Here is a 26409-nt window from a genome sequence, read left to right as displayed (position 1 = left end):
CTCTTTAATGCTCATGTGTCTGGAAGCAGCAGTTGCGTGACATGAAGCTTAGGAAGGGCATGACCTGATCTAGGCATGGTTAATGCTTCTTTGGCTTTATTTCATGCTGTGTATATTACCATTGCTTATTGCTTCATTTTTCAAAATTTTTTTTATCTCTTCTTTGATCATTTGTCTTGTTTCCTTTCTCTAGGAAGGTGGAATATCATTTTGTGCATCACCCTAACAGGAGTCTTTTTCTCTATCACTGCAAAGACTCTCAGAGTTAAGGCGGCATACTGTTCATGACCTCCAGAACTCAGACACCAGAACTTGCTAATGTGTCTTTACTGCACTTTCCTTTACCTTACTTTTTAGTCCTTATTATATATAAAATGCTATTTATTCATATTCCCCCTTTCTCTTTAGTTTTCAATATTATACAAAATGATGAAGACTTAGAAATTATATATAATTTTAGCATCTTAGGGCAAAGTTTTAGACAGGCTTCTTCAGAGAAACCAAACCAAAAATCTTTGCATTATCTATCATCTGTCTGTCTGTCTGTCTCATCTGCTATTTCTGTCCACCACCTCTCTGTCTTCTCTATATCTGGCAAGATCATTATGTCACAATGACACTGTCTTTAACTTTAATTTTCAGCATTTTGCTGAATCTGGGCATAGTGCTTTTCATACTGGATTTTCGCTGAACTTGTTGAATCTATAAACTATGTCTTTCACAGATGTTGAAAATTTGTAGCCTTTGTTTCTTCAAAAAACATACTTTTAAGCACTAATCTGGCTGCTTTTCCTTGATTTATGAAGTTTCCAATTTTTCTCTAGACAGTAGAATGCTGATTGGTGTATCCGTGGGGGTTTGATATTGGCTGGAGGTAAATTATTTTAGGTTTCAGTCACTAAGCATATCTTTGTTTCTTTCTAAGTCCTGAAGATACTTTAAGGAGCTTTAGCATGCTTGGCTTAATGGCTTCCCCTTTTTTTTAGTCATTTGAAGATCATGCTCCATTGTCTTCCAGCTTATATGATCTCTAATGAGAACTCTACAGTAATTAGAACTTTAAAAAAAATCAGAATCACTTTCCTCTTCATCATTCTTAAGAAATTGCAATTATTGAAGACAAAATTATGTCATTTTTCAATGGTATTTTTCAGTATATATAAATGTAATTCATTTAACATTAATGGTCACATGGCAGAGGATAGATAATGCACTCTCGTTTCGAGTTTCTATGAGCCTGCTCACTCTGTTTGAAGTCAATTGAGAGAGAAATGACTTCCAAAGCATTGGGACAATATGTATTGTTGAAATGAGAGAAGCTATGTCCTCATACTTGGAGGGGGTTGGGTCTTTCATAACGGAGCCTCAGTCTTTGGATTGAAAAGCTCACCAGGAGCTTGCCATGGGGATGACTAGAAAATTAGGATGTGCTGAAAGAGAGGCTGGGAAAAGAAGCATACCTCAGACAGACATGAAGAAATCCTGGGAAGCTATTGCAGGAGCCTTGGGCCATTATAGGGGGCCATCTGGAACTCAGGAAAGGGGTTGAGAACTTGGCTGCAAAGCAACGGAGATGATGATGAGTCTGAAAGTGGCAGAGTTATGCTTTGCAGGTCACAGGAGAAGGCTTGTTCACCTAAGCATGAGGATTGGGAAAAGTAAGATACTCCTGTGTAGGAGGGTTGAGCCCTTGGTGTCTTTTGGATTGGCCTGGGCTGCAGCATCAGAGAGAGCCTTCGGTAAAGGCTTGGGATTATAGACAAGATAGAGCAGGGAGGTTCATTCTACGTAGGAGAAAGCTTGGATAGCTGCTGTGGATGGCGCTTCTGGGGAAGATGGGAGGATGACAGACAAGACTGGGTCACATGACCTCCAGTCGCCTGCTAGCAACAGGCTGAGCTTTTGGAAACTTCATGAAAGCAGAAGAAAACAAATGGTTGACAAGAAGTTCTGCTTGGTAATTTGCCCTAAGTATGGTGTTTAAAATCGAAGGCACAGTGGCTGTTTTAATTGCATTAATTACTGCTCTGAGAAGCACCAGTCATTCTACACTAATGGGAGTTATTCTTTGCAGGCCTTTGTTGGCCTGCATGATCCCACTGTGGCTCTCAGGGTTGGGCGAATGAAATTGTCTGATATGGGGCACGGCTTTTCATTTTATGGTGATGAGAGGTTTTAAAACTCAGCAGAGAGGATGACACATCACGGCGTTTTTCACATTATGTGTAAGAAACATTAAATATTAAATTTTTTTCTATCAAACACTGTAAAATTTGTGTGCATGACAAGGAGTTCAAATCTTTTACTCTTTCTTATCTTGTAAAACTTTTATGAAAATGTTTGACTCCCATGCCATGTTTTAATCCACCCACCCAGGAAAACTTGTTTACACAGCGGTCTTGCTGTATTCTTAGAACGTAAGTGAATTAAGTGACCCGTCCCTTCCCTTCTCCTTCATTTCCATTGCCCTGATTCTTTTAAAAACTTAGACAATTTCAAAAGACTGTGAGATCAGACCTTACCCAATGGGGGAAGAGATATAGTCAACACGTGCGAAAGAACCGAAGGCCATTCCTGCCCCAGTATACTTGCTCTTTTGAGCATATCCTCTTTATCAAAAGTAAAAAGTTCTCATCTAATGCTCATTCAAAAATAAGGGGCATTTTTGAAGGATACGTAGGAAGTATTTAAGAAAGAACTGGAAGACAGAGCGAGGGGCTACAGCAGGCCATTCTCTAGATCCTTACAACACCATAACCATTAACTCACAACGACTGTGGTTACCCTTACCAGATCAGCACTAAGGCCAGGAAGGGAGGGGCTCGTGGGGCCTCACCCATTTCTTCTGAGCTATTGGCTATTGATAGTTTCTGAGAGAAGAGAACCACTGTCTTCTGTGTGTTCAAACTGCTGAGCCTGCCAGACTTCATCTGATGGCTCCAAGCCCATTGTCACACAGCCCTGGCTAATCTTACTGGGTCACAACACAGACCATATAGTCATGAATGAGAGGAGAGGTTTGTGGGGAGGGCGGGAGGCGGGGTGTTAGTGGAGAGAGAATGGTTGGTATACATTGAATTCATGTGTAGAACTGTCTAAAATTAACAAATTCAGTTAAGAGCAACAAAAGGAACAGCAATGGCTTCAATCAATTGAAAGTCATTTTTTTTCACCCAGCATTTTTCCCTAGCCACAAGAATTATTTAGATATGTGATTTTCAATAGCTGTGTTTTCCTATTCCAAACAAATTAGTTTTAATTTTTTTTTTTGTAAGGAAGGGGAGAATGGGTCTTACTTGGTAGATTGCTAGAAGCTTCGTCATGTTTGATGAAAAATTATGTCTAAGTCCCACATTTGTACAACCAGAAGGGAAATGGCAGATGACTGCTTTAAGCTTAGGGCTGAGAGTCCTGCTGGGTTGCTTTGGATCCTACCGCCATTAGACAGGATTACAAATCAGTGTAGACTCAAGATTTTGTTGGCTGTAGCCATCAATGAAACTTGAAAATTCAGCTCCATTGAGTCATGAAATTTGATTTGAATTCAGGAGCTCTGAGAAGTTTTAAGAACCACTACCTAATTTTATAAGGTCCTTATGAAGATAATTGAAAGAGAGTGCCACGCAGCGAGCTGCTGACTAAAGTGGATCATCTATGGCCGCTTCTCTATTATAGTGCTAAAATCATCCATCCATCGCTCTTGCTGCTGCAGATCAGATCTGACGCCAGGCACTAGGGAGTCACAGATAAAGAAAAGATTCGTGTTTATTTCTGAGACTCTCAGTGTGCCAAGAGGGAAAGGCTGTGCCTGGCCCACACCATCAGTGGGAAGGTCCATAGGCACAAAGATTGGAGTTCAGAACCTCAGAACTCACACAAGTACTGGGTGGGAAGTGGCCTGCCTGTGATTCCAGTCTCAAAGGGTGGAGACAGGGAGATCCTTAGGGTCTCTGGAGCTATCTGACTGCATCAACGAGCTCTGGATTTGATTGAGAGACACTGATTCAATAAATAAGATAAAAAAGTGATGGATCACCATTTGTAACATCTATGTGGGGCCTCCACGTGGTCAGGTGATATGTATGCACATATCACAGAGAGAGGGAGGGAGGGAGGGAGAGAGAGAGAGGAAAGAGAGAGAGGAGAGAGAGAGAGAGAGAGAGAGAGAGAGAGAGAGAGAGAGAGAGAGAGAGAGAGAACAAAACAGCAGAGTCTGGGAGCCAAGTCTGCCTGTGAGAACCAGTGGGAACAGCAGGGAGAAGCTTCTGGGGATGATGTATGGTTTGGTGCAGCCTGGAGGCCTTGGCAGAACTTCCTGAGGATGACCTGGCTTACTCTTCACAACAATCCTCGAGAGGCAAGAACACAAGCACAGAGAGGGTGATGAACATGCCTAAGGCCACAGAGCTAGGAGAACACTGTGGCCCCAGAATGGACTTCTTAAGTAGCAGTACTATAAAGGAGATAAATAGAAAAAGGAGATTGTCTGATTGACCCGTTGTGGAACCTTCATGCTATTTCATGGCTAATACTTATTGGCTGACAACTTGACAGGGTCTAAAATCATGTTGCATGCAAACCACTGGGCATGCCATGTCTATGAGAGATTTTTCTAATTCTAGATCAAGTTAGCTGAAGGAAAAGCCACCCTAATTGTGGCCGCATCACTCCATGGGCTGGGAATCCCTGACTAAATAAAAGGAGAGAGCAAGTAAAATGCCAGCATTCATCTCTCCGCTTCTACATAGATGCAACGTGACCAGCTGCCTTGTATTCCCACCACAATGGACTGTATTCCCTTGAACTGAAAGACAAACGAAACCCATCCTCCTTTAAGCTGCTTTTGTCGGGTGGGTTTATTACCTATCAAAGCAATGGAGGAGAACCACAGAAAAGACTTCAGGAGATTGCAGAGAGGAGAGAAGAAAATGACGAGCTCAGCGGATGGGAAGGGACAGCTGCTGGGGGAGGGGACCTGTGGCCAGCCCTAAAGGTGGGGGGATGCCTGCAGTTTGAGGACACAAAGCTGTGAGTAGTGTCCAGAAGGAACAGCTTGGGTGGTGGTGGGGTAGCAGGTGCCCACACCTTAGGTCCCCATCTTGGGGCTTGGAAAGCATTTTCTTCTATAATGGTCTGGCAGCCAGGCCACCAGACTAGTCCGAACTCCTCAGGGGGGAGTGCAGGGGGGTAGGGGCCAAGGGGCTAAATTGCATTTGGATGGGGAGACATTTTAAGGGTGTTGAGATGCGTGGCACTGCAGGCCCTCTCTGTGTGGGGAAAGGACTTGAGCATTGGGAGGACCGTTTCTGCCACAGTGTATTAAACTTAATAGCAGACTCGCCCAGGAATTAAACATTTATTCCTCATAATACATTAGCATGCCCATTTACAAATGGAAGGGAAGCCATGAGGGAATTATGTAAATTTTGAGACCACTCAGCTAGTCAGATGTGTGGGCAGGAGGCTGGGGAGTTGAAACCTCCCCTGAGATTTGTTTGGTAGTATTTACAACCTTGGTTCATCCTCCCAAACTTCCCCTACTCAGCCAAGCACAGAGATTCACATGTGGAAAAGCTGCTTAGCCTGCAGCAGCCTCTGGAGAGGCACCGGGCAGGCAGTTAAGCTGCAGGTGTCTGCCCTCATCCACTCCAGGTAATGCAAAGTCTTCCTTTGATGGGAGCAGTGAAGGCGACCATTGATTTTCATTATTTATTTATTTATTTATTTATTTATTTATTTATTTATTTAGCCTTAACAGTGAAAGCAGTTGCTCGGCGCTTGCTGTAATCTGCAAGCTTCAGTGAGCCTTCATGTCTGCCCCACTACCAAACAGAACGTGTTACCCGGCTCGGCTTCTGTTCAGAGGAGTGTGTAGGTGTGTAGGTGTGGGTATAGGGTTGGTGGTGTGTGCAGGCATACTGCAAAACAAAACCTAAATGTGAAACACCCTGATTTTTAAAGAGACTGCTCCCAAAGGATAATAGAACAACTGTCTGTTTTCATGGACAAATGAACAAGAGTAGGCCAGGGTGTGTGTGTGTGTGTGTGTGTGTGTGTGTGTGTGTGTGTGTGTGTGTGTGTGTGTGTGTGCACTCGTGCGTGTGCACCGTCAGCCTCCTCTTATTATTGCTGCTTCATGTCACAGCCCTAACACCAAGCTTTCAGTATTTCTGTTGTTTTTCTGCTACTGGCTTTAGGGTCATTTGTCATGTAGACGGTGACCAGCAGATACTTGTTGAAGGAATTCAACATGATGGAATATAAAAGAATCCTGCACATGGATCAGAAACAAAATTCTACCCATTGAGAACACATTCAGAACCACCACAAAATCTGTGTGTGTGTGTGCGTGTGCGTGTGCGTGTGCGTGTGTGTGTGTGTGTGTGTGTGTGTGTGTGTTGGGGGGTTAGCACAACATAATCCACTTGTGGCAAGGAGGCCCTAGCTGGACTGGACGTGGCAGCTTATGCCTAAGATCACAGCACTTGGGGGAAACTGAGGCAGCAAGGGGACCAGGAGTCAGCTTCTCCTCTTCAGGTACATAGCAAATCAGAGGCCAGCTCCCCAGCCCATCCTCCATAAAAAAAAAAAAAAAGGACATACAGCATCAACCAAGCTCCCTAAAAGGGAGCTGTATAAATGCAACCCTTTTTATTTGTTTTTCTTTAGTAGTTACACAAATAGCAGGCATTTCATGGTGTTTGGTTCGTGGTGTTTTATAGTCTTTTCACATCACAGCACTTGCTGTTTGCCCGATGTGTAACATTCCATTGCCTCACTCTGTTGACACTTACGTGGCCAGTGCCCCATTGCTGGGTATCCATCCTCTTTCCATTCCTGATGCTGTAACAAAGGCTGAAATGTCGTTTCATCCATTTTTCACCTGTGTCCTAGCAGTGAACTCGTGGGTTAGACTGTGCTGCATTTTAACAGCATGCTACTGACTGCCTTCCCAAAGGGTTTTACCCATCTCTCCAGGGGTAACTGGGTGCCAGATACTCATCCTGTGTTTTATGTTTTCACTATCTGGCACCACCTGCTCTGCCCCCAGATATATTACTTCAACTTGTGCTTCCTTGATTATTTATAATAATAATAATAACAACAACAATAATAATAATTTTTATTTATTATTGAAGAGAGAGTGTGTGTATGTGTGTGTGTGTGTTGGTGTGTGTCTGTGTGTTTAATGTATATGTGTGTAAGTGCCATGGCACACATGTGGAGGTCCAGCAATAACTTTGTGGAGTCATTTCTTTTCTCCTTCCACCTTACATGGGCTTCAGGGACCAGCTCTGATATCGGGTCAATGATTTACCTGATGTTTTATGTTCAGACCTTCTTGATTCCTCTTTTAAGCTCAAGTTAAAAGAAAAAAAAAGTTCCAAGACAGGCAAGCTGTAAATCTCAGCAGCTGCCTGGAAGAGGAAACAGAAGAGAAAAAAAAAAAAAGCCTTGCCCTTTGAGGTATGGAGGTCAACCACATCACAGGGAAGAGAGCTTTAGGGAAAGTCTGGAAGTCCAAGATGTTAGGGGAAACTGCTCAAAGTACAGACATTCAGAGAAAGAAGTGTTTACACTTTTCTTCATGGCTGTGGCCCTGCAAGAGACAGCCTCGTGGGCAGGATTCTCAGAAGGGAAAGCACACTATCCCATTAGAGAGCTAATTACTCCACCTATGTCTTTAGCAAGGCTTCAGCAGTGGTTCTCCACCTTCCTAATGCTGTGGCCCTTTAATACAGTTCCTCCTGTGGCGACCCCCTCCCCCCCAACCATAAGATCATGTTCATAGCTACTTCATAACTGTAATTTTGCCACTGTTATGCATTGTAATGTAAGTGTTTTATATTTGGAGTTAGAGATTTGCCATGAGGGTGTGTATGCGTGCTATCATAGATTGAGAACCACTGTTTTAAGGTTTCTTGGGACGGGAATGCTGGATCTCCACCCATGCTGGAGATTTCATCTTCTTAGCCATAATGAACTAGCTTCCCATTAATGGACCCTTACTGATGCTGTGTGATGATCTTCCCTCAACCCTACCCCCAGGAAGAAGTAGCCTTTAAAAGGCTGGAATTGGGAGAGGTACATATAAGTCATTTTCACCATGAACGTCTAGAGAACCAGTTCCAAAGCTGTTTTCCAGGAGGCATTATTCATAATGCTTGGGCTTGAGTTTTGGGTTGCCCAGGTCACTTGTAGCCTTCAGGCAGGGTGCTCATTAAAGAGAACAGAAGAAGCCAATGCTCCCTTCTGACATTGAACCAAGGAGGTCCCCGGAATTGCTGCTTTTGGGGCCGCCCCCTGAGCAGCCTGTCCCATTCTTACTGCCCCCCCCTCAGAAGAGGCAACCCTAATTGGGATAGGGAAATGACCCATCTGACTCCTTCAAGCTGAATGTGAGCATTGGGTAGGACAGTTTTAATGGATTTTTATTTGAACATTAAACAAATAAATAGTCCTCTGGGGGTTGGAGAGGTGGCCCAGTGGCTAAGGGCATTTGCTGATTTTCCAGAGGAGCTAAGTTCAGTTCTTTGCACTCACAACTCTCTGTAAATCCAGTCCCAGGGAATCTGGATGCTCTCTTCTAGCCTCTGTGAACCTTAGAAACACATAGTGGTGCATAGACATACATGCAGACAGTACACTCATGCACATAAAGTAATAAAAAAAAAACCCCAATCATTCAATCAGTAAATCTTCTGTCCCCCCACTTCCTGCCCAGGGCCTGTGATGCAAACACTTCGTGCCTTAACCTGCCCTTCACTTGTCTTTTCAGGTGCCACAGATGAGGGCTTCATTCCCTCCGTTTGACAGTTACACAAATAAAATCACTGATGCACTTTGGGTATCTTTTTACTTTCCTTGATTCTTAATGAAGTTGGATCTATTCATTTCCTTCGTTCTCCATCCTCCCCTTTCCACCCTGCACTAGGGATTTAAGCCAGGGTCTCCCACGTGCCAAGCAGGAGGCTGACTATTTTCATGTTGTGTGTATCTGTTGTTCCTTGGGCAACTTAATGTTAGGATTCTGCTATAGTCTGCCTGCCTGTGATGTCACTGCTTACCTGCCCTGCTCTCTCTACCTTTCACTACTTCTCTCTCTCTCTCTCTCTCTCTCTCTCTCTCTCTCTCTCTCTCTCTCTCTCCCTCTCCCTCTCCCTCTCCCTCTCCCTCTCCCTCTCCCTCTCCCTCTCCCTCTCTCCATGTGTGTCTCCAGAGACAGTTCCTGTATTTCCTTATTAAACCTCTTAGGTGGATCTGTTGTGTGGTGTGATTCCATCCCTCTGTATAGCTCTGCTGTTTACCTCTAACCTTTGCTGCACACTTTTTATACTTGCGTTTTCTTAATTTTTTTTTTAAATTAAAAAAAGAGAGCCTCCCACTGGCCTGGAACTCACTGAGTAGGCTAGACTGGCTGAGCACAGAGCCTCAGGGACCTCCCTGTCTCTGCCTCCTCAGCTACGGATTACACGTACATACTACCTTACCTGCATTTTTTCCTTCTTTTTTCATGTGTGTTCTGGGAGAGAGAACCATTTTACTTCCCAAGCTATCTCTCTGAAGCTGAGTATTTTCAAAAACATGTTGGCCATTTGTATTTCTCCATTTATAGGTTGATTATTTTTCTATTAAACTTTACTCCTCTCTCTCACATATATTATTATATTTTCTGCACTGCCTCTTTTCCCCCTTACCGGTCTTGCTATGATGAACTTAGGCTGACCGGGAACTGGAGCTCTTTCTGCCTCCAGGATCTGAGTGCTGATATCACAGGTGTTGGTCATATTGCATTTGAATCTTGGCTCAAGTACCCTTTAATTACCATGATGCCGTGTCACATCCAAACCAAAACCCTAGCAGTCTCAAGAACTTCCAGTTGGCCAGTAGCATGGCCTCAGGTGGGTGAGACAGACAGGCCAGAGCAGGGCTATGACACTATCAGTGGGTGAGCGCCCCACACAGGCAGTCAGCAGATCCAGCCTGCTGACTTGGGAAACAGGAGCGCCAGGGCCAGGGACTCTGAGTCTGACCCACTGGAGTGGAAGTGCTCTGGGTGCCCAGGCCAGCAGCTCTATGCAGAATGTGGAATATTAGCTGGGAAGGATGTCAACCATGCCTACCTGGAAAGCCTGTTATGGTGCAGACCCCTTCCTTTAAAAGGGAAATCTTTGGCTTCCACTCCTGTGGAAGGGCAGCTAAGCCTCTACCCAGGATGCTCATTAGGCAGCAGTGAAAGGCAATAGACTCTTTGACAAGTCAGTGAGAAATTGCTCGGGGCTGCCTAAGTCATCAAAGTAAACCTCATAAACCTTTTCCAAGGGCCAAGAGAGGCCCAGGCTGGCTGTGGGCCAGGCCCTCATAGCCATTGCTTCTGAAAACTAGTGACATGTTTGGCTTCTGAGACCTCTGCTATCGTTAACAAGGCCTTGGTGTTTGTCAAGGGGAAATGAGGGGAAGGGAGCTGACAATTGTGAGGAACCGACAGAGTGCCAGGTGCAGTGCACAGCACTTTTCAGTCTTCAGATTTAAGCAAGAGGAGTGTTCACCTGGGACCTTCATGGTTCAAACAAAAAGACTTCCCCTCTAAGGTTTCATGCTTAAAATAAGGAGGAAAAAAGCATGGGTCTGGAAACCAAGCTGCTCTTCCCAATCACAAAAAAACAAACAAACACCAAAAACAGAATAGAGGCTAAGCACAGGAGGAGGGCATAGAAAAAGGCGGTTACCAGGTTCGTAAGTACAGCTAGCTAGGAAGGCTACATGCCAGTGGTCTACAGCACTCAAGGCCATTAGCACTAACAGGAACTTGCCATGTATTTCAAAATAACTAGAGGAGATGATGTTGAAGGTTCCCGGCACAAAGAAGTGGTGCTGGATACAGCCAATCTGATCGGTGAATTGTAGGCCTGTGTCACAATATCACACCTCACATCACTAACATACACAATAGTCAGCTAAAAATTTAAAAATCGAATCACACTTGCCCCATATGGTTCGTGTGTGTGTGTGTGTGTGTGTGTGTGTGTGTGTGTGTATAGTATTTTCTAATGTCAAGTCAAATTTATTATATATTTATGTCTGTAGTACATTTCATATAAAGGATATATTTCATATGCAGTATATATTGTTGTGTATAGCATCTTATAGCATAAAGTCAATTTTATGATATATTTACATTTATAGTATATTTCATATAAAACATATATTTAATATACAGTGTATATTGTACAAATTTTTATAAATGTATTTGACTTGATTCCATCCAGACCCTAGCTTCCTCACATTTCTACATCTAGCCCTTTGAGAATTATGAAGAACCACAAAAGTTTGGAAATGTCTTTGTTTTGTTGTAGCAGCAAAGCAGAGTGTCACTAGAGTAGGCAGAGGGGTGTGGCTTGGTGCTACAGTGCCATCACATACTTTGCCCTGCCTCAGCCCTCTTTCATGGCAGGCAGGTGAACTCTGGGCTGGTTGGTACTGGTCCTCTGGATGGGAATGGGCTTGGGATCCAAGGCACCCACTGATGCTTTGGTTACCATGGGGATAGGCCTAGTGGAGGTGAGACGGGGACAACTGAGAGCCTTGGGTGACAGAGAGTTACTAACAGTACAGAAATATTTTGATCTGTATATAACTTGTATAGCCATACTAAAGGACATCAGGCAGATACCAGCCTGTGGGTGTTGGCTCTGTTTCTTAACAGACTTTATTATACAACCCAACTATCCTATACGGGAAGGAAAAAAACGTTAAAGGAAAACAAGAATAAACCTTCCGGGTATCAGTTCCACGGGATGGATCCCTAGGTGTCTCTGGGCCTGCACGCTGATCCACACCCTCATAGTCTGAACCTGCAGCCTTCTGCAGCCTTCTCCTCTCCTCTCTGCTTCTCTCTCTCTCTCTCACCACAATCCCTGGTTCCTCCTCCCACTGATGTTCCATTAGAAACACAGTAGCCTGGCTGGAGTCCCTGGTCTGTTTCCTGAGGATGGCCCCTCTCAGTCTATCCCAATGGCCATCTCAGTGGGGTATCTGTGGCGTCTCCAAGGGGTAAGCAAGACTGCTTTCACCTGGGACATGGCCTGCCATCCCTCCGCATGTGGGTGCATAGATACTGTAAGGGGGAAGGCCCAATCTACCCATTCCCTAAATACAGATAGATTCCTGCTTCTGCAGCTTGTTTGACTGTGTTACCTGCATCTTTTTCTCTAAGTGCAAGGACAGCCTTTTCAGATAGGTCATACCCTTGTGTTAGTCCACTATTGCTGTATAACAACTTATCTTAAAACATGGCAGCTGAAAATGAGTGTTCTCTCACACAGCTTCTTAGGGGCAGGATTCTAAACCATCAACTAAGGCTACAGGCACCTAAAGGCTTAGCAGCTAAGGCTGGGTAACTGTCTCGCAGACCACTCACCAGACTGAGGCTGCAGACCTGGGCGGGGGGGGGGGGGACTTCATAGAGGATGTAACGGTTACCTCTGTCAACTTGAAATGATCTAGAGCCACCAAGGAGACAAGCCTCCGATGTGCCTTGGAAGGGGTTTCTAGATTGGCCTAGCTGAGGTGGGCTGGGGTGCCTGACTGAACACACATGGGAAAGCAGCAGAGCAGAGCATCCATCCCTGCTTCCTGGCAGCAAATGCAAGCTCCTGCCCTGATGACCTTCCCTGCCTCGATGGACTCTACCCTCAAACTCTGAGCTAAATACATCCTTCTTTCTTCCTTCCTTCCTCCCTCCCTCCCTCCCTCCCTCTCTCCCTCCTTTCCTTCCATTGCTGTGTCAGGTAGTCATAGTAACAAGAAAAGTGACTATTACAGAGGATAACTGTGAAGGCTACTTTTGTCAATGACACAGCTAGAGTATCTGAAAGGAGGTAAACTCAACTGCAAACATACTTCGGTAAGATCTAGCTATAGGCAATTTTCTCAGTTATTGCTTATGGAGGTGGTAATGGGGGTGCTAAACCCATTGTGGGTGGTGCCGCCCCTGAGCAGGTGGTCTTGTGTTCTATAAGAAAACAGACCGAGCAAGCTGTGATGAGCAAGCCCATAAGCAGCATCTCTTCATGGCCTCTGCATCACCCCAGGTTCCTGTCCTGTTCAAGTGCCTGTCCTGATTTCCCTCAGTGATGGACTGATATGGAAGTGTAACCTGAATAAACTCTTTCCTCCCCAAGTTGTTTGGTCATGGTGTAGATAGGCTCTCTTGTATACTGTACAGAAGCATCACCTGTCAATAAAAAGCTGATGGCCTATTAGCTGAAGCAGCAAATAGGAGGTGGGAGTTCCAGCAGAGAGAGATGAACTCTGGGAGAGAGCCAGAGACAGGAGATTCACCCCAGATTCTGAGGCAGGCAGACACATGAAACTGAGGAGAGGTAGCCAGCCATATGGCTCACATAAAATAGAATAGAATAAATGGATAAAATAAGTTATGAGCTAGTCAAGTAACAAGCCAAAGCGTATGGGGCACAGGTGGAAACCCCGTGGTTAGTTACATGGTGGCACTTCATTACAACAACAGAAACTCCAACTAAGAAACTGCTAAGCCATGGGAGTTCCACCCACCGCAGTGGGCCAATGATGTTTATGAAGGGGCACTAGGTTTCAGCTCTGACCTCTCTGGCTGTGCCTTCTCAAGGGATGGCCTCTGTCTACCATGTCATGACAGACAAGAAGTCCCATACGAGTTCTGGCCACCAGAACTACAAGAAAAACATCACTGTTCTTGGCTTGTGGGGCTCTGTTAGGGCAGACCACAATGGATTGAGAACAGCTGTGAGTCTTTCCTTCCCAGGCTGCCATGGAAGGTGGTGACTCTACCAGCTACCCTGAGACTTAGAAGTCTGCAGTTGAGAGGGATGAATATCGCACAATTACTTTTTAAAAAGACTTTGGTTTTTGTGTCTTTTTTTTTTCAAGCCACTTTAAACACATTTCAAGTGAGCAAGCCCTTGCAACATTTTATTCTCAGGAAACGTTGGGCTTTTCAGGGACATTTTACATCCAAGCCCAACGGTATTTAACCAAGGATTTGGATGCCAGTAAAATGTCTAGGGTATTTCCTTGACTTCCTTATTCTACATTGGTCCTAAATAGCCATGAAATACAGAGAGTTTTGGGGATGTGGTTGGTCTGAGGAAAATTCCCAATCCTTTCCCCGGCACATTTCTAATTCACAGAGAAATAAAATTGAAGTAAAAATAATGACAGCTACCATTTATTGTGTGTTTATAATATGCCCTTCACTGTGCTTTTCCCCGCCTGTCTCCATATTTCACAGTGAAAGGGACTCAAGACTAAGGGAGTGAGTTTGCCTGAGGTCTGCAGCACATGACTGATGCCTGAGTGCTCTAACCCGTGTGCTATCCATCATAGTCTATGGAATTAAAAATCTGGCTTCAAGAGCAAACGGTACTGAGCTATAGAGTTTATTAAAACTTTGCATGAGAAATGACTCGGCGTCCTTTTTGTACAGGATAGTTTGGTAAATGAGGTCTCATTACTCAATGTTTTAGATAAGGTAACTGTACCTTGAGGTTTCACCCAACCGATACGTCCACAGAATATGCTTAAGGGACAAGTATAATGTAAATTTAAAAAACACATATTTCACTTGGAATACGTCTCTAAGTATTTGTGAGGTGCAATGTAATGTTTTGATCCGTGGGTATATGGGTAGAGCAATTAAGGTTAACTGACAGTTTTGATCACTTCCTTAGGTGATCATATTCAAATCCCCATCTTCTATTTGGAGACATATGCTATTATTGGTAATTAGTTTGCCCCTCCTGTGTTACTGAACACCAGAGCATAAGCCGTCCTGCCAATAACAGTGTGTCACTGCCTAACTCCATCATCCTCCTGCCTCACTACCCTCCCCATCTCTTCCTTTTGGTGCACACCCAGTGGTGGGGTGGCTGGATGTACAGTGGTTTTACTGTTTTGGGGACCTCCTGTTGTGTTCCCCACAATAGCCACAGTAATTTACATCATCCCTGTTAACAGGCAATTAGGGTCCCTCCTTCTCCTATTCTGGTGGCTGAGGTTACTTATTGGTTTTATAGTAGCTGTTCTCCATGAAATCTGATTTGCACCATCCTGATGGGCAGTAATAGTGGCCGTTATATGCCTGTTGCCTATGTGTAGTATGTCTCCTTCTAAGAAATATTCTCCAGACCTTTAGCACATTTTAATTGAGTTATTTTTGCTAAGTGGGTTATTAGGCTGCTATTTTTTAAAGCATTATTCCCCTTAATAAGGTTGATTTTGGTAAGTTGAAATATTATAACAAAAAATGAAATCAATAAAAGGGGTCGTTGCCAAGATTTAACTTACAAAGGAGATTTGTGATCAATCTAAATGTCTGAAAGTAAATCTAAAGAAACAAAGACAAAAACAACAACAACAACAAAAAAAACCAAATGTGAGTTTCCAATCAGCCCTGTGGAGCACAGCACTGCAATGACCAGCCTATCTCTGATCAGATGGTCTCCACCATGTTGAAATGGCTTTATCACTTTTTTTTTCCTGGGGTCTCTCTGTTTTGGCTGTCCTGGATTAACTTTATAGACCAGGCTGGCCTTGAACTCACAGCGCTTTGCCTGCCTCTGCCTCCTGAGTGCTGGGATTAAAGGCGTGCGCCACCACCACCCAGCTGCCTTATCACCTCTTAACTGAGCTTTTTGAGTGTTTATTGTCCATGGGATACTCCAATTACTTTTTCCAGTCAGCCCTGTAAAAGCAATAGTATCCGTACTTGTCCCTCAGCGTCCTCAAGGCGTTGGCTTCAGGATGCCCAGTGGGCACCAAAACTCATGGATTGCCAAGTCTTTTATAAGACAGGGTTGGTTGAAGAGACGGCTTGGTGGGTAAGAGCACATGCTGTGTAAATGTGAGGATCTGAGCTCAAATCCCGAGGACCCATGCAAAACGACGACGACGACGACGACGACGACGACGACGACAACAACAACAACAACAACAACAACAAACTGTGTACAGTAGTGCATTCCTGTAACACCAGTGTTGGTAGTGGACAAAGGTAGGTCCTAGGAGCTAGCTGCCCCAGCAAGCCTCAAGTTCAGTGCAAGACCTTGTGTCAAGAGGATTAGGTGCCCAAAGTCATCCTCTCTAGTCCCTGCACACACACACACACACACACACACACACACACACACACACACACACACACGCGCGCGCGCATGCGCACACAAATAGATGAATAAATACATAAGTAAACAATCTTTATAAATAGCAAAGCATTTTCCTGTGGCCCATGCACATCCTTCTGAATATTTTTTTTAATTTTTTATTTATTATGTATGCAGTGCTCCACCTGCAGAACAGAAGATGGAACCAGATCACTTATAGATGGTTGTGCACCATCATGTGGTTGCTGGGAATTGAACTCAGGACCTTTGGAGGAGCAGCCAGTGCTCTTAACCTCTGAGCCATCTCTCTAGCCCATCCTTCTGAATATTTTAACTCATCTTCATATGACTTAGTTTCCTAAAATAGTATAAATCACTGTTATACTATATTATTGACAAAAGAACCCTCTGTCCACATCTATGGCGTCCTGAAAGAGACTAACTTGTAACGCCATTCCTACTCTAACCTGGCAACTGGAATTAGGTGGCTGGTGGGTGGTTGATTTTGTGGCTATAGAACCTGTTCACAGAGCATCATGGATACAGAGAGTGCTGGGTACTGTAGGAGCCAAGGTCTGAGTGCGTCATTGGGAAACGGCACCTGCAACATCCAGGGACCAGTAACCATGTCCAGAAATGCTCTTCTGGAAGGGGCTTCTGCCTGACCTGCTGACCTCTGTGTTTGCTGCTCAGGAGTAAACCAATCCCCTGAGGCTTACTAGAACTGACAGAAGTCACTGCTGTCTCTGGCGCAAGACGCTGGAGCCACTTCTGTGACAGCATATGGGAAATAAGTGCCAAAAAATGCTTAACAAAGGCCACCTGTCATCTCTGCAGCAGGAGAGCACATTCCTGGAACTCCAGTGACACCATTCCTGGGGTCATTTTGGTCTCTAGGCTGCTGGCTACCTGAGGTAAGAGAAGTATTGAGTGGATCTGTCCGTGACCAGGTCTCGTGACTGTGGAACTATTCTGAAGAGCTCGCCGATTCTCCAAGATAAACAACAGCTTCCCAGGGGTCACCATGTGAGAGGCAGAGCAGGGTTGTGACTGTGGAGGCACAGAGAGCAGAAGGGCAGTTATGCCCATTCATGTGCTCTGACCATGCCTCAGTTTCCTCATCTGTGAGGTTGAATGGGTCCCTTTGCCACTATGCTGCTGTGAGAACCAAGTAGGAAGCATGCATGAAGAACTGACAATAGTGCCCAGAACATAGGGATGCCCTGAAGGTGAGGGCTGTCAGGCCCCACCATGGAGCACAGTTGTCTCAGATGCGGAAGGGGTTGGTTTGTAGCTTAAATATATGCTGAATCAGCTGGTTGTCTCTGCACTACGCTAACCAACAAGGGCACTCCTAGCATGTCTCCTTCTTTGTATGTTTCATCTCATGGCAACTGTCGCGGGTGCCAGTTATCACGGCACAGTTGTCTGCTGAAATGAACGTCCTGGTGATCTGCCATCCCAACTTGAAGAATTCTGGCAGCCGTCCTCTCTCAGCCTTTACTCCCACAAACCACTGCAGTGGCCACAGGACAGGGAGTCGTTTCCATTTCCACAAGAGGGAAGTCACAGACAGTTGCAGCCATGCTTTTCCGTCATGAAATTTTTTGGCAGTCTCTACCTGTCCTGGCTGAGGACCCAAGAGGTGGAAGAGACACTGTGTACTGCCTAAGCTACCGGTGGCTCAGATCTATCTGCAGCTCTGTTCATAATCTCCAAGGGGTCACTGCCCTTTGATCTCTGTCACATGACCCATCTTACCTTGACCTATCTCTGGTCTGCAGCATGTGATGTTTATTCAACTTTGTTGACCATCCCCTGGGGACTTTGACCCGTCCCAGCTGCCTCTCCAACCACACATGCTAGTAATCAGGGATCCAGCACATTGTAGGGTGGAGGTACCAACCCTCTAAGTTCAGTTCTTGTCCTAGGTGCCAGGCTATGTCAGCATGTTTCCCCAGCCATTAGTGTGCACAGGAATCCCCTGCAGGGCTTGCTGGACTTTCTGACCCGCTAAGTCTGAGTCTGGACAGTTTCCAAGTGGTGACTCTGCTGCAGCGGCTCTCCTCTCAGTGACCGCATAAGCAGCTGGCCTGGCAGGGAGGACAGAAGTTTGGCCATCACTCTCTGTGACCGGAAGTTGAAGCTGGTCACTCCAGAATTCAGAACACAGAGATCCATTCTGGCCCACAGAAAGTCTACCGGTTGCCAGCAAAAGATGTAGCAGCGCTGTAGCTCACAGAGCAATGCCTTCTGGAAGGGCTGGCTTGTTCTCCAGGAAGAGCCCTCCTCCCTGTGTCTGGAAGAAGCAGAGACAGCATGACCTTCTTTGAAGGCAGTCCTGGTCACCATCCTGCATCCACGATGTGAGCTTTTTGTAGCCTCCTTGACCACAGAATGGACCACTCATGAAGTTGCTGGGGCCTTCGGTCAGAGGCATCCAGCCTCCAAAATTGCCTGAGTAGGGAAGGGATGCAGAAGGTTTGAGAAGCATTAGCCTTCACTCCCTGCCCTCTGGCCAGGAGAGCAAAGAGAACATTCTGGCAGATAGGATAGTTCTGTCAGGCAGGAAAGAGAGCAAAGGGGTCATTCCCTAAAAGTTTCCACTGAAAATCTTTAAGTGGAGGGGGGCCCAGGACACACAGCAATCATACTCCCCACTTTGCTGGGAGAAGACAGGGAAGAAGAGGCAGAGGGAGTTTTAGATAACAGTGTGCCTACTGAAGACATAGTTTGTTATTTTTTTGTGTGTGTGTGGTGGGCGGGGGGGGGGTTTAGGGGAGAGACATTCAAAATCCAATCAGAGCCTGTAAGATGTAAGGTGAAGGTGTCTGCTGGCAGCCTGAGGACCTGAGGTGGATCACCAGGACCCACAGAGTGGAAGGAAAGAACTGACCTCTACACTTTGTCCTCTGACCTCTACACTTTGTCCTCTGACCTTCAAGTGTACACCCTGGCCTCCCACCCAACCACACACAGGAAATACATAAGTAAAAATCTCAGGACAAACTGCTGAACTAACTGTCTCTCTCTCTCTCTCTCTCTCTCTCTCTCTCTCTCTTTGTCTCTCTCTCTGGGCCCTTGGTATGGAACTCTAGTCATTAGTCTTAAATGTAAGCCCCTCTCTGGCTACCAGCTGTTTTGAAATACTCTAGTTAATTATTGTCAACCACGGTTCCAACTGAGTTCTAGAGCCCTGGTTACTCTTCCACCTAGGTGTTTCTCTTGTCTACCCTCTTCCCTTCCCCCCAACACACTCACCAGGTATTAGTCACTGCTGTCCCATTCTATTTTCTTGAAATTAATCTTTCAGATCCCACATGTAACTGAGGACATATTTGTCTTTATATACCTGACTTATTTCACTTATTTTGTTTTGTTTTTAAAACTGGATGTTGGTGTTGGGTTCTGGAAGATTCTCCTCTGAGAACAGTTTGTGAGGTTGTCCACTATGTCAGTGTTTGTGGGGTATACCCACTATGTCAGTGTTTTGAGGGTATGCCTACTATGTCAATATTTGTGTTGTATGCCCATTATGTCAGTGTTTGTGGGGTATGCCCACTATGTTAGTGTGTGTGGAGTATGCCCATTTATAAGTGTTTGTGGGCTATGCCCACTACGTAAGTGTTTGTGGGGTATATCTACTATGTCAGTGTTTGTGAGTTATGTCCACTATGTCAGTGAGCCTGTTACATCTGATAAAGTACTACTGACCAGGCATCCTCTTAAATATATATAAGGCCCCCAAAGTTGTTAAATGTCCTGCCCCCCCAAGAGATGCCAGTTTTTGGAGATTACATGATGCTTACTACATGACACTGCTTCTCTGGGGCAGTTTCCAAAGTCAAAAGAGGGTCTCAAGCCCTGGGTAGTGAGGAAGGAGAACTTTGCTTTGAAAAGTAAGAGCTGGCCCTGCAGAGCAGTTTCAACATTTCATTAGCGAGATTTTTTTTTTCAATTTCTTTCTAGAAGGACCAGCCTCTCCACTTCCTGCTGTTTTTCTTTTATTCTAAATAGAACCTCTTGATAAGGTTCTGAGTAAGAAAATTGGATATTAAGGTGACTCTATGCAAATATCTGAGCATTTTATTTTTTAAATGTAGAAGCAAAATGTGTCTGAAATTAATGGCACAAATGTTCACTGTTCAGTGAACTTCTATTTGGCAAATGTAGTTCTAGGTATGCGATGCATCAATAAAAGGTATGTTAGGCCCTCCTGCTTCAGCTGAGGGTTGGACATCAATAAGCAGGAACATATTTAAGGTGACAAATGCTGAAGCAAATGGAACACATAGCACAAAGTGTGGGATTTGGAAAGGCTGTGCTGTGTGTACATGTGCGCGTGCGTGTGCGTGCGTGCGTGCGTGCGTGCGTGCGCGCGCGCGCGTGTGTGTGTGTGTGTCCAGACCGGCTGTTGCAGAATATGCTTAAGTCTTGGGTCTTGCTGGAGAAGAATTGCTGGTGACTCTTTGTAAGTCAGGGACAAGAGTTAAGTGCGAGGGTAGACAGTGATTTACTTCCTAGGACCTTATCTTGTGCTGGACAAGGAAGACGCAGTCACCCATGTTTGTGGGAAGGACGAATATCTTTGTACATTCCTCGTGGATTTTGTTTTGATTCTGGGGCTAGGACCCAGAGCCTTGCGCTGCTTGGCAAGATCCCTACCACTAGGCTACACCTCAGGCCAATCTTGGGTTGAAACACACAGGCTTTCTGGCCCAACTCTTGCCCATTGGGAAGTTAGCTATGAGGAGTCCTGGGACGGGTGTGAGTACTTGGGATTCCACAGCACAGGGTTCACTGGGAGTTCCTTTTCTGACTGGTCAGAGAACATAGCTGCTTTCTCTTGGATTCTCCACAGTTCACAGTAGCACACATGCCAACACCATTAACACCAATATGGAAGGTGACTTTACATGTGAGGTAAAGCCCTCAGGGGCCATGGAAAGTAGGAGCTGTTCTGTCAAAATCCAATTACCATGAGCATTAATGTCACCACAGGTGAAAAAGAGTTATGTAGCTCTACCCCTGCTGTGTCTAACTTGAAATAATGTGCTTTAAGAAATTCCCTTAGTGACAGAAAATTCTATAGAGTTATTTGGTGGGTTGCATGCTGTTAGGATAATGACTGTTAGTTCTTCAGTGCAGGGAATTCTTTAGAAATGTCCTGGTGATGCTTGAAACAGGGAAAATATGGGTTGACACAAAAGACGTTCAAAAGGAGGTTGGACAGTGATGAAAATCCTATCTCTTTTGAGTCCCGGTTCCAAGATTCATTTTCATCCAGACAGATACTCCTGAGGGAATGGTAAAACACTGGATTTTTTTTCTATATCCATTTCTTGTGCTACCTCAACTCATAACATAGAGGCAATACCATTCTTTGATTCAGGCAGAAGAGTGTGTGTCCACTATCCTCCTAGTAACTGGGAAAGTCATGTTGGCAGGGAGTAGCACCCTGAGCTTGTCTGGAATCCTGAGTGTTTCAGTCCCTGTTTTGTTCTTTGGGGCAATTCCTGATCCACCACTCTGAACCTCCTCTTCCCGCCCCACCTCCCCAACAGGCGGGGTTGACCAGTTGTTCCTGGCATAGCAAGGCAAACACTTTACCCCTGAGCTATACATGTCCCTAGCCCGATCTGATCATCCTAGAGGAATGACCTGGTGACAGGTACTCACTGACTGTTAGAAGGAGCACATGAATTCAAAGAAACAAAATGATACTAATTGACTAATATTGACAGACTCTAATTGTGTGTGTGTGTGGGGGGGGAGGTGTTGATGCTTCTTCTTTTTCCCATGGTCTGTGTGAACACAATAAAATTCTACTAATTCTGAATTTTTTGATAATTTGGCCAGAAGATAATTTGACATTTGTCTCTCTATTCTCAATTATCACCATAACCTATTAAACAAAGTAAGGATACAAATACTACCAGGAGAGGTAAAATGGCTAAAATACTTAAGAGAAACAGCAACAACAAAAACAAAAACCCAACTACAATCTTTGCCATTTTTATCCATAAATGCTAATGCTTTGTCTGAATTTCAACAAGTCCCCACCAATTATTAAAGCATAAGCATATGGACTTCTGTACTTAATTTTGTGTGTGCATGTGTGTGTGTGTGCGCGTGTGTGTATGTGTCTCACAATCATGAAGACCAGAATTTGGATCTTATTACCACATAGTAAGTTGCACATTTCAAGCCCTAGCTTAGGAGGTAGGGAACAGTAGGCTTACTAGAGTTTGCTGACTTCCAACCGAGATGAGAAAACACGAGCCTCAGGTTGAGAGAGAAAGAAAGAGGCTCTGCCTCAAAGGAAAGGGTATGAGAATAAACCATGCAATGCCTTCTCTGGCCTTGGCACAGATGTGTGCACACATGCACACACACCCACATGTGCAAACGTACACACAAATAAGTGGATAAATCTTTTAAAACTACATTAAATGTATCTTTAAAAAAATAATACCTTTGGAATTGTTAAACTTTGTGGTTGCCATTCCAACATGATATGTTGGTGAAACTGTGTTGTATTTTTAATAATCCCGTCTTTAATTCTGATGGATAAGTTGCTCTTTTTTTTTTTTAATGTGCATGTACTTAATTTACCTCCATGGTCTCCCCAGACATGCAGAAAGCCAGAATTTCTCTGTTTGTAATTCTTTTCTTTTTAATTCACTTACATTAATTGTGCATACTATTGAGGCTCAGTGGCTTAGCTCGATACATGTGGAAAGCATGACTGATCCAATCTGGCCTGCAGTGGCCTGGGAGGGTAGGCAGGGAGTGGGGCATGCGAATTCTCTTTCGGCTCCTGGGCAGGGATATAGTGAAGCTTTCCCAAGGAGACTTGAACAATTGTCTACCCATCCCAGAGAGAGTCAGAGGACAGACCAAAGACGTGATCCCACCGACGTCCAGCTGAGTGAATTGTGAGTGCGCTGGGTTCACACTCAGGAGTGTGGGTAATTCAAAGGCAACTACATCACTCCAAAGCCCACCCCAGGCAGCATGGTGAGAACTCACAAAGTTGCACCCGGTAGCTTCCTGCCAAGATTTGCAGGTCTCTTGGGTGGAGACATCCCCTCTCTCCAGCAATGCTACTGCCTAAGTAACCTTGAGAGGAAACCTAGTGCGTCTTATTTGAGGAAACTTCTGAGACTTGGGAGTTGTGTTTGCTTCCTGGGTGTATGTGACCTTCATCTGGATGGAAATTTTCGATTGAAAGGAAATAACTACACAATAAGGGCTATTTCCTGTTTCTCTGACACTCTCATCCAGGGAGCAGAGAATGTCAGGTTGTGCTTCAGTTTGGATCTGCAGTGTCCCACAGAGAAGCATACTAATGCCTGGGCCTCAGCCGGTAATGATACGGGGTGTGGTAAAAACCTTTAGCAGATTGGCCTGCTGGGAAAATGTTATATCACTTGGTGTGTGCCCTGGGAGAGGAGATTGGGACTCTCTCTCTGTCCTTCTCTGTGCTTCCAGGCCACCATAAGATGAGATACTGTGCTCTTCACATTCCTTACCTCGATGTTCTACGTCACCATGATCCTTAAACAACAGAGCCAAACAACTAAATTTTGCAGTTCCTGATCTCGGGTACTTTGTCATGATAGTGAATGCTGCGCAGCACAGACTAGTCCATAGTTTGTGAAAATTACTGTGGTCACAGAGCCTTTTCACCAAACCTCACCTTGCGTGTGAAGCCCAGAATGGGCATCAGACACAAGGAAGTGGGGTTTTGTTGTTCTTTCATTTTTTATTGTTATTTTTTAACTAGCGGCTGGGGACTGGATAGGGTGACTCCAGGGACATCTTGTCAGAGAATTCCCATTGTTCCACAGAGAGGTTTAAACTCCACTGGAATAAATGAGGTCTTTCTCTTTATTTATCCGTCTGACAGGTTTTTAAGCCAAAAGAATTCCGCAGTAAAGAATGCTCAAAGGGTCAAGATATTGCTTCGCAAGCCATTATTATAAATGCAGCATTTTTGTGTTTTGAATTTCTTTAGCATAAAGCATACTTGTATAAATTTTTATAAAATATAGTTGTTCTCATAGCTAGATTGTGTTTACAACAAATGAGATGGCTTTGGTGCTGGTAGGGATGCATTCAGCTTAGCTAGCAGATGTTGCCATAGCAAAGGTCCCTCACTCCAGCCATGGGATGAGGGCTGGAGGGGATGCTTGGCTGAAGAGGTTCCCTGAAGCATCCTCCTCTCTCTTAGGGCCTCAGCACTGGGTGCTAGTGAAACATGGGAGAGCCATCTGGTCTCTGTCCCAAAGAATCTGGCTGCTGACAGACTCAGGCTTTCAGGTTGCTTCTAAAACTGTGTAGCAGTAGCTACAAAAGCAAGCAGAGGAAAGCTGGGCCCTGCACCCAGCCTATCAGCAGACTCCTATCTGTAATTATTTTCTTTTACTTATATGATTTGTGCATATTAATGGGGCCCAGTGACAGTATTTTTCACATGCAGATAGCATGTAATGGTGAAATTCAAACTTCTCTATTTCTTATAATCAGTATTTTACTTTCACGTCAAGTTTTCTTTTCTTTGTTTCTACATAGGAGAAAGAATGTTATGGAACTCTTGGTTTCTTTAAAAACTCAATTATGTTATGTAAACATGTTTTTGTTTTTATCCCAGGTGTGAAATATGGGGGCTGTTCCACTTTGTCCACAGCTGGTAACTGCCTTGTGAGAGGGAACATGATCTTTTTCAACAGGAAAATGCCTTGTTTGGAGGCGTGGTCTTTCATAGTTGGGAAAAATAGGAGAGGAGAGAGAAAGAGAGAGAGAGAGAGAGAGAGAGAGAGAGAGAGAGAGAGAGAGAGAGAGAGAGAGAAAGAAGAAGGAGGAGGAGGAGGAGGAGAGGAAGAAGAAGGAGAAGAAGGAGAAGAAGAAGAAGAAGAAGAAGAAGAAGAAGAAGAGGAAGAAGAAGAAGAAGAAGAAGAGGAAGGGCTGAAAGTAAAAGGCTTGGAGGAGGAAGAGAGGGCTGCTGCTATATTTGCTGTTGCTGGCTGAATATACTGACGACAGAGATTGATATCGCCCCAAAGAACTGTATGATCCTAAACAGCAGGAAGCACCCAGAGAGAACTACGCCCTTCATCCACACTAACCTTCTTCCTTTCCCATGTGGTGCTGGGGTGTTAGAAAGATTTGGAGTAGAGAAGGGAGAAAGAGATATAAGGGACCCCAAATAAAGTAGGTGTTGTAAAAAATGAAAGCCTATAAAAGAACACATGAGGCCTGCCTTTCCGTGTCTGGCTTACTTCATTTAACACAATGTCCTCCAGTTCCATCTATTTTTCTACAAATGGCCAGGTTTCTTTTTTCTTCGTGTCTGAATAGCATTCTCTTGTGAGTGTGCATGTGCTTGTGATGTGTGTGTGTGTGTGTGTGTGTGTGTGTGTGTGTGTGTGAAGACTGTACTCATCCATTCCTCAGCTTGTGATCACTAGGCTGCTTTTACCTCTTGACTTCTGTGAATAGTTCTGCCATATACCTGGCTACGCCTGTATCTCTTTAGCATATCAATTTCACTTCCTTTCCATATACACCAAGGAGTGGGATAGCTGGGTCCTATGGTAGTCCTATTTTCAGCATTTTGAGGAGCGCCCATACTTCTCTCCATGGTGGCTGCACAAGTTTATGTCGCCATCAACAGTGTATGGAATGCCTCCCTTGTCCTCATCCTCATTAGTGTCTTAATTTTAAAAAACTTTTGGTAATAGTCTTTCTAGCTACAATAAGAGTGTCTCCTTGCAGTTTTTGTCTGTACCAAATGATGGCAATGCTGAGAACTTTAACATGTGTCCGTTGCCTGTTTACATTTCTTTCTTTTCTTATTTTTTTCTTTTGTCTTTTGGGTTTTGGTTTTTGGACATTGGGTTTCTCTGTGTGGCCTTGGCTGTCCTGGGACTTGCTCTGTAGACTAGGCTGGCCTAGAGCTCACATAGATCTATTGTCTTACAGAATTTTGGACCTATGATTTATTTGGAGTTGAGTGGGTGATAAATAGAGGTTCCATTTTGATCTCTGCATGTGACTACCTAGGGATCCATTTACTTTTCACGTCAGGACAAGGTACAAAGGGTGTTGGGACTGTGTGCACAGAGTAAAGGTCTGGGGCCAGTTATGGGTTAGTGGGGGGAATAGTGGGCGATAAGAAGACGTAACAATCCTTCGCTCTCATGTGCATGCTTCAAAGCACGCATTGCTGTTTTCACATTAGGGA

At 44.6% G+C, this 26409-nt stretch overlaps 1 long non-coding RNA gene across 1 annotated transcript in view; it reads left to right on the top strand.

Moving 5' to 3' along the window:
• Positions 1-25406, top strand: part of LOC311604615 — a 90966-nt gene extending 65560 nt beyond the window's left edge. Inside the window, exon 3 of the long non-coding RNA XR_014781579.1 lies at positions 24817-25406. This is a non-coding gene — a long non-coding RNA (uncharacterized lncRNA). The remainder of the gene's footprint in view (positions 1-24816) is intronic.
• The last annotated feature ends 1003 nt before the right edge of the window (positions 25407-26409 follow it).

Source organism: Acomys minous (genome assembly GCF_964271855.1).
Source record: "Acomys minous genome assembly, chromosome: 9".
Taxonomy (NCBI): domain Eukaryota; kingdom Metazoa; phylum Chordata; class Mammalia; order Rodentia; family Muridae; genus Acomys; species Acomys minous.
Note: the sequence above shows the minus strand (reverse complement) of the source record. Positions and strands in the feature narration are given on the sequence as shown.